Here is an 8,661-nt window from a genome sequence, read left to right as displayed (position 1 = left end):
CAACCCGATAGGCTTCTTGTAACTACCCGAAGCACTTTAACAAACTGCATGAGCAATCCCTAAACTAAATTGGGTAAATCATTTTCAAAATAATCGGTCTCAAGGTAATAAAATATAAATAAATATATACATAAATACAGAAACACGTTATAATATTCATTTACCCGATGATTCAACAATACTTTTGATACGTCTAAAGCACCTTAGTACGTCTTACATTTCATTTTAGCAACGCTCGGGGGCTTCCGAACGCTAGTAATTACATGCACGCCTGCGCACATGCACGACGGTGCACACACCAGAGTGCGGCGCAGCACGTAGCGTACACATAGAAACGATGTAAACATTTTAGTATTTTAATAAAAAATCTCACCTGGTTGATTAAAATCGATTGGCGACTCTATCTGTATAAATAATTCTAAAGAAAAGAAAATAAATGAATCAACCGCACGCTTTGAAATAACTTTATTGTATTCCAAGACATTTTCCATTACAACCCAGTAATTATACTCAAATATTCACTCACGCACTTCGTTCATGCGGTTAGTTAAGATACGTTTATAGACTCCTCAGCCCATTTCATGAGCGGATCAACCCAGAAGAAACATGTTATAAACAGTTTTATATTGACAAACACGTAAGCGCTTATACATGCACGCGAGCTACCGATCACCTATCCCAACCGCCCCGTCCCTTGCCGATATACGCACGCGCAGCCTAAATACTGATATGCAAGCCATGCGCGTATTAAACAAGATATATTAAAAAAGGTTTTTACCATTTTGCGAATCGACGGGTATGAACAACTCTAAGGAAAAAATATAAGAATTCACACCTCAGTTTTTAAAACATTTTCATTTAACGCTAATAAAATCATAAATAGTCTTACCTGGGTGCTCGGTTGTGACGATTGTTGCAGTTTGGTCTGTATCAAGAATAATTAGATTTCATTTAGATGCAGTCATTAAAATTACAATACATTATTCTAATAAATTCGTGCTGACAAACCGTATTGGGAGCTTATTCATCTTTGCAGTTCTGAACGAAGCGTAGAGGTATGGGGCTTGGGGTCCGACGCGCTTATTTATAGATCCAAGAAGCGGGTGTTTTACAATGTGCCCCAATCATTTAAATCGGACATCCGTGATAATGCCCTTTGTCCAGTGTGGTCCGAATTCGCCTAATAGATTTGTTTAAACATCTGTACGTATCTCGCAAGACCTTTTCACCTTTGCAAAAATTTTGATCCGGTCACAATGTTAATGGTTATCCGGAATTCGCCTAATAGATTCCGTTGTAACTCGTAGGTTTGATTAAACAGACGCATTCTGTTTTGCTCCGAGGTTAAAGGTCATCAACGCCCTGAGCCAGCCAAACCGCGGAAGTGCCACCGATTCCCCAAAGACCACAGCCCGAGATATCCGCCTGATTAACCCATTCAAACTTTTAGAAAAACTATCCAGATTTCTTCATGAGGGAGGATTAACAGGGGTAGAAAAGGGTTTTTTAGATCGATTTAAATACAAATTATAAATATATTAATTCATTTAGCATTTAGACGTCTCCAAGGTGCTTTACAAGGGAACTGCTGCATCTTATTTAACTGTGTTATTTTTAAAGGACTTAGCGAACTAGTTATCACGTGTTTTACACGCTATCATGAAAGCCTTTAACTTTTCAACATCCATCCGTCTTTGGGAGAAAAAGTATCTGCGCTAAGCCCATGGGGATGGAAGAACGGGGGCTTACGCTCAGCTGTTGACAAGCCTGCGCGCGCCTGGACTGAATCAGCTGAGCTGTCAGGGGAGGAGGTGAACTTACACACAGCTCCACCCATATGGCATGCACTGACGGCTCTAGCTGCGCCCGGACTCAGTGTGAACAGAGAGAGAGATCCTTTCTGTGTGCTTTGGGAATGACCAGCTCGCGGATGCGCGCAGGGACTGCTAAAAGCCAGGCTGCGCAGAGGGTGCCGGGCAGCTTGTATTTCAACGTGCTTTGAACTACAAGCACACGCCTGGGCTGCTAAACGCTAGACTGCTTGTCTTTCTGTGCGCTGCTGAATGCTTTTAAACTCAGAGCCTGTCTGTGAAAGGATTTTCACGGAGATGGGAAGGAAAAGGCTGTTTTGTCTTAGATAAAATACAAGGGAGTTTACAAATGATATAGCAACGATTAGATAGATAGATATTTTTAAAATAATTGTTACATAGATACAGGGATTCTTACCTAAAGCAATATTGGCAGGAACGGCGACAAGTTAGATCGGTCCGAACGGAGCCTGTGTGTGTGTATGTCCCAGGAGCGGAGGGGCCAGACATCATGTGCTGCAGTGAGGCTTAGGCAGGCCATTCAGTCTGGGTATGGATAGGAACATGCCTGAACTTGTCCAGGGACCGGCTGCAGCATGCCTGAACCTCTTTGGAAGAGGGGTGGGGGGCTGGGAAGTGGTGGGGTGGTGATGGGTTCAAGGGGGGCCTAGGCAGCCCTTGGGCATGTCTGAACTTGCCCTAGTGAGATGGGGCAATGCAGGTGGCCAAGCAGGGGCGGGTGGTGGGGGTTCAAGGAGGGTGGGGGCATCCATCAAATTGCCCTTGACAGTTTCCTGGGGAAAACAGATGGCTGGGCTAAAGGTCAACAAACAACCGGTGGTTGGGGGTGGGGACTTCCTGTCATTAATCAACAGGGGCCCGGATCAAGGTCATCCAAGGTCAACAAAACAACCGGTGGTGGGGGAGGGTACTTCCTGAAAGGTCATCCAAGGTCAACTAACAACAGATGGTGGGTGGGGGCGGGACTTCCGGTCTTCGATTAAAAGGGGGCGTGGTTTAATCTCATCAATCAAACTCGGATTAAATTTTGACAGAAGCCGCCTGACATTATACTACTAACATGTAATAAATAATATACATAAAATCTACATTGGAGAAAAGACAAAATTGAACCAAGAAAAAACATTTCCCAAAACACATTAAGCTGAACTGTGATTTATTTGATTACTTAACAGAATCAACAGACTTCTTTCAAGACGGAGACATATCCAGGTTTCGACGTATGCCTTGTATGGCACACACACTTCAGCTTGCATTGAAAGATGGTATGTAACAAGCATGAGCCAGTTCTGCTGTTAACAAAGCCAGGAACCTTATTCATTCTGTCAGGAAATCTTTGGTAGCAAATGAGCAAATGATTAAAAGGTGTGACTTTACCCTGTTTTATAATACTAACTGACTTGACAACAGGCTTGTCTTTATCTAAAAATCTGAGCTACAATATATTGAGTAAGTAATCCCATAGACAAATTGTTCTCAAACTCAATCCTGGGAACGCCATGTGACTGCAAGTTTTCATTACAGCCATGTTTTGTTTTTAATCAAACTCCTCGCCTAATTGAGCAGTTATTTTCCAGATTTGGTGTCAATATACAAATTATAAAACTAAATTTGGAAAAATTTTATTAGATTGCATCAGGCATTGGTACATAGTATGGTACACAGTAATAATTTAATTTCTTTTTATCTTGGTTTTTAAGAATTTTATCATTGTCATAATTTTTCATTTCCACTTTTTCTGGTTACGTACTCCATTATTTACTATTGTTGGAAAACCTGTGGCTGGCAGACAGCCTTTTAGCATTCAACATTGTTTGCCCCGGTGTCTGCTTATTATCATGGTACAATTAAGGGAGTAAACTAGAGAGAAAAAGAACAAATTAATTGGAAAATCACAAAGAATTGACCATTTGTAATAGCATAAGACCTCTTTGAACTTAGAGTCAAATATGTTCACATAGGGTAAAGCTTTTTTTGAAAAGCCAATTATGACAACTCAAAAAAAAAAAAGAAAACTCAATACCATAAGTAAATTCTGAAAAGCCCCTATTCTGCTCTGCTCAAACCATTAAAGCCTAAGGCACTATTTATATATGATTTTAGTAATTCCTCTGCTAATTAAATAGAGAGAACTATACCATGCAAGGGCTTACTGAAGTTTACTGGGAACCAAAAAAGTTCCTACTAAACTCTATTAATCACATTCCTTACAGCAATTACTCTTATAAAAAAATAACAGACAATAAACATCCACTATATAACAGCCATGGATAGTTCTGCCTGCTACCACTGTTGTTCCTCATCCATGCACATCATGATACATTCAAATGACTGCAAGCCTGGGAGCATGCAAAAAGTGGCTCCCACGTGAAGAAAGACGACACATGGTGAAGAAAGAAGATGGCAAACAGCTCTATTATGTAAGATAGTAGTTACCTATATCAAAACTGTCTGTCATCCTCACATTCCACTACCTATTTGGTTTGGGACTGAGCCTGTTACATAGTATTTGAAAGTTATCCCGTTTAGGGTTTTGAGTTGTACTTAATTGCACTAAATCATGTTTACAGGGCAGAAATGTACTACGCTGGGCAATACAATACATTTCATTAATGTAGCTTGTCTTTCAGTAAAGAATTGTTCTAATGAAACAAAAATAAGAAGGCTGTACACGAGTTGTGAAACAAAACAATTTGTTTAGAACATGATGCAAAAATCTTAGTCAGGAAAAATTGTGGGAGGACCAACAGCCAGGAAAGCAATGTGTAATCATTGCTGAAATTGTACGTCATACAAAAAGGCAAAAGCACTCCCTGAAACTAGACTTTGGAGTAAAATCCATGATTTTGAACCAAGAGGTGTACGATGCTGACCTTTAAATTATTGCAGTAATGACATCATTTGTCACATTTTCCCAGTATAGCAACCAACAACAAATACATCAACAAATTGGAAATACAAAATAAATATGACCAGTGGTTCACTTGGTCTTCAAATCGCAGAAATAATGTAAAAAGAAAATTAGGAAACCAAGAAACAATTAAAAAATATAAATTGCAAGCCAGATCAAAACACAATGAAGATGTGAAATTACAGATAAAACATACATTTAAAATGTGTTCTTCCTTTCTAATATCAAGATTTTTTTAGATGGCAGAAGTAGTATGATTCTGTTTAATCAATGATTTTGTAAACTGCAATGTTATGGTCCCTAATCAAAACTGCTTCTCTTACATGTATGATTTCAGGTGATAGGACAGAGCACAAAAACAAGAAGAAGGGGAGGTTTACACTTTTATTCATGTATTGTAGAATAATATTCTCCAATTCAAGGTTCCTAAAGTGCCTAAAACAAAAGTAAAGTGATTGTGATGATTAGCCATTACACTGGATGGGTAGTAGCTCTTACTGTTAGTAGTTTGGGCTCCCAATATGCCAAGATTACTAGGTGGCTCTTTGTAGTAAGCTGATCGATCTCTTTAACTTGCACATATTGTCTGGATGGAATTGGTTGGGTATGAGACATTAAGCTTCTTTATAATTTCAAATGTATGCTGCTTTTGTGCATTTCATATACATCTTTTTGATCAATGGGATGGTGTAATTAAGAGGTCAACCCCACTAACCTCCATTTTCAGGTCTTGAGCCCTTTGGTCAGTCCTTTCTAGACACAACTTATATACTTGAGCCTTCTAACAACTTAATGTTTCACCAGAAGCAATTGGGCTAGGACAAATGTATGTTTTGTCTGTTCAGACTATCAGTGATCAAAATGCATGTAGTCTTTAGTTTATATTGGTTCTGATCTGGTATTCATTGAGTTGAACAGGTTACAAGAAATGTTTTTCTTCTGACTAGTGAAAGTTATTTCTTAATATGTGCCTAATCACTACAAAGATGCATGTCTCAAATGTACAATATGAAAACAAAGCACACAAAAAATTGTCATCAACCTTAAGAGAAAACTGTTCTCACTAATGACCCATCAGCTTGGCATGCTAATAGTGCATTCCTACTGTGCTACTCCCAAAAATCACACATAGCCTAAAACAGCTTGAGTGAACATAAAAATGAATTATTTCTTGGCACATCCATTCTTCTCAGCATATATTTTCACCTAAAATACACATGACAAAATTAAAACCTTATTTTTTATAGCTTAAAAATATTGGAAAAATTAAGATTGTTTCTAAATATGGGGAATACTGAGAAATTAATTATTTTTGTCTAGTAGGATTGCCTACTTATGTGTTATTCACCGACAGTTCAAATTATTCTGTATGTAGCGCTCAGTGAGAAGTCAAGCAAAATGGCACTTTTTATTGGCTAACTAAAAACTTTTCGAGGCAGCTCAGGCCCCTTCTTCAGGCAAGATGTAACACAGAAACTGGAGTTCCCTTTGTTTATATCGAGTCATATGAAAAAGTTTGGGAACCCCCTCTCAGCCTGCATAATAATTTACTCTACTTTCAACAAAAAAGATAACAGTGGTATGTCTTTCATTTCCTAGGAATATCTGAGTACAGGGGTGTACTGTCAGTTTCAACTGTAAGAAATGTAATCAGGAAATAGAAGGCCACAGGCACAGTTGCTGTTAAACCCAGGTTTGGCAGGCCAAGAAAAATACAGGAGTGGCATATGCGCAGGATTGTGAGAATGGTTACAGACAACCCACAGATCACCTCCAAAGACCTGCAAGAACATCTTGCTGCAGATGGTGTACCTGTACATCGTTCTACAATTCAGCTCAATTTGCACAAAGAACAGGCAGGGTGATGAGAAAGAAGCCTTTCTGCAGTCACGCCAATATTATTTGAAAACAAACAGCGTCGGATCGGGTGTGAATTTATACTGGCACTGTTAGAGTCAGATCAGAAAGGGGGAGAGAGTGTGAATGTGACTGAAAGAATAAAACTGAAAAAAGCTAACTTTTAGAAATGCCATACATTTACAGCTTATCTGACGCTGTTCGTTTTCAAATAATATTGCATTAGTGCGACAGTGTTTTCTGATTGGTACTATTCAGGTCATAAAATGATTTCTTCAAAATGTCACATAATTTGTCTCTTTCTTTTTTGCCCGGTGCTGCATTGACATCGTGCACCAGAAGGCGTGAGCTTATTCAGTGCGAGAAGGAACACACAGGTGGCTGGGTGCTGTGTGCCATAACACGCTTGACTTGACGGTGTCCAACGCATGTACTGTACAAGGCATGCATGGGGGCCACTGAGAAAAGAAGAGTGTTCATGGCTCACCTTGCAGAGGAGCTTCGTCGTCACTTCTTACAAGAAAAGGTGATGGATAAAGCAAAAGAGGATGCAACATCGACAAGCTTTTGTTCTAAGACCGCTGCTCCCTCCAGCCCCTTCAGTGTAATAGTAACCCCAGCACAGAGAGACGTGTGTCCATTGCAACAGGTACACATGTCGTAAATGTAGAAAGGATGGTCCTTGGGTGTGTGGGAACTGTTAACATTTGAATCTGATGATTGCATACTGTATATGACCTCTGTGTACTATTCTTTCCTCTGCATGTCCTGGAGTACCAAAGAAACAACCCCGTTCAAAAAAAAAAGTCACTGATTACAAGCGCAAGAAGGCGTGCAAATGAATATGAATAATATGAATAATGTTGCATCAGTGCCACAATGTTTTCCGAAATGTACTATACAAGTCATGAAATGAATTATTCCAAATATCATATATGCCTATGTTTCTGTGTTTTTGTCAGTGTGGCTTTAACATAATGGACCATAAGGTGCATACTAATTCAGCATTAGCAGGAACACTCAATAAAACTGAATAAAAAAAATTCAAGTGACAGTGTGTGTCAGCTTTTATCCCTCCAATTCAGAGAATCTCCAGTTCCATTGTCTCAAAACACCACTCACATCTACAGATCTGTGGGGTGGGTGTTGTATCTTGATCGTGACTGAGAGAATAACAGTGAAAAAAAAATGCTAACTTTTATAAGTACTATAAATTTACAGTGGCTGTTACACACAAATTGAATGTATGTTTTTATTGTGTAATATTAACAATAAGAGCAGCTCACTACTCAAAACGGTAAATTTGCCGGGGAGTTGGTTTCAAACTCACAGCATCTGGATTATAAGTTGGCAGTTCTAACCACAGCACCACGGATGCTGTTGTACTGTACTTGCACCTTTTGTTAAAGTGTTTATTTGATATTTGGCCATGACCCTTAACACATTATACAGTTCATGTCTACATTTTGTTATTTATTACTAAAACATGAAAAATGTTTCTCTTTTAACAATGTGTTTACATAAATCATTGTAGACACAAAACACGCATCAAATTATTTGCCCTTACAATTCTGGGTAGCTCACTCCCAGATAATCAAGGCAGGAACTGGGAGAACTCTTGCCCTCTCTGAGGCGGTGAGGGGATGGTATACCTGGCTGCTTGCTGCTTGGGCTTATTGACACATTTAGAAGACAAAAGACGCTGACGGAGAGGTGCAAAGGGATTTAAGGTGAGCCGGATTTACAAGTTTTTTCCTTGGCTCTGGTAATTCTAGTGTTAATTATATGGTTTTCTGTTTTATGCACATTAATTAACATTTATTACCTTTTTGTGAATTTTATATCAAACTTCTAAATACAATTTTTGTTTAAGGTGAAGGTGATGGCAATGGAGTAGAGACATAGAACAAAAAAAAATAAAAACAGGAAAATACCATAAGATAATACTGGAAGAAGATCCTCCTAAATTTTTAATGAAATGGTTGGTTATGATGATATAATAAAGAAAGCAAAAGAAATTTTTTGGAAAGATGACAAAAGAAATGAAGCTTAGTAGACACT

General features: G+C 38.8%; 1 long non-coding RNA gene across 1 annotated transcript; it reads right to left on the bottom strand.

The window, feature by feature from the left end:
• Positions 1-375: 375 nt before the first annotated feature.
• LOC120534979 lies at positions 376-962 on the bottom strand. Its single transcript, XR_005634832.1, has 3 exons — positions 890-962; positions 779-808; positions 376-418 (listed from the first exon to the last, which is right to left on the bottom strand). It is a non-coding gene; the product is annotated as an uncharacterized LOC120534979 (long non-coding RNA).
• Positions 963-8,661: the final 7,699 nt, after the last annotated feature.

The sequence above is a fragment of the Polypterus senegalus genome, chromosome 9 (genome assembly GCF_016835505.1).
Source record: "Polypterus senegalus isolate Bchr_013 chromosome 9, ASM1683550v1, whole genome shotgun sequence".
In the NCBI taxonomy this organism is placed as follows: Eukaryota; Metazoa; Chordata; class Cladistia; order Polypteriformes; family Polypteridae; genus Polypterus; species Polypterus senegalus.
Note: the sequence above shows the minus strand (reverse complement) of the source record. Positions and strands in the feature narration are given on the sequence as shown.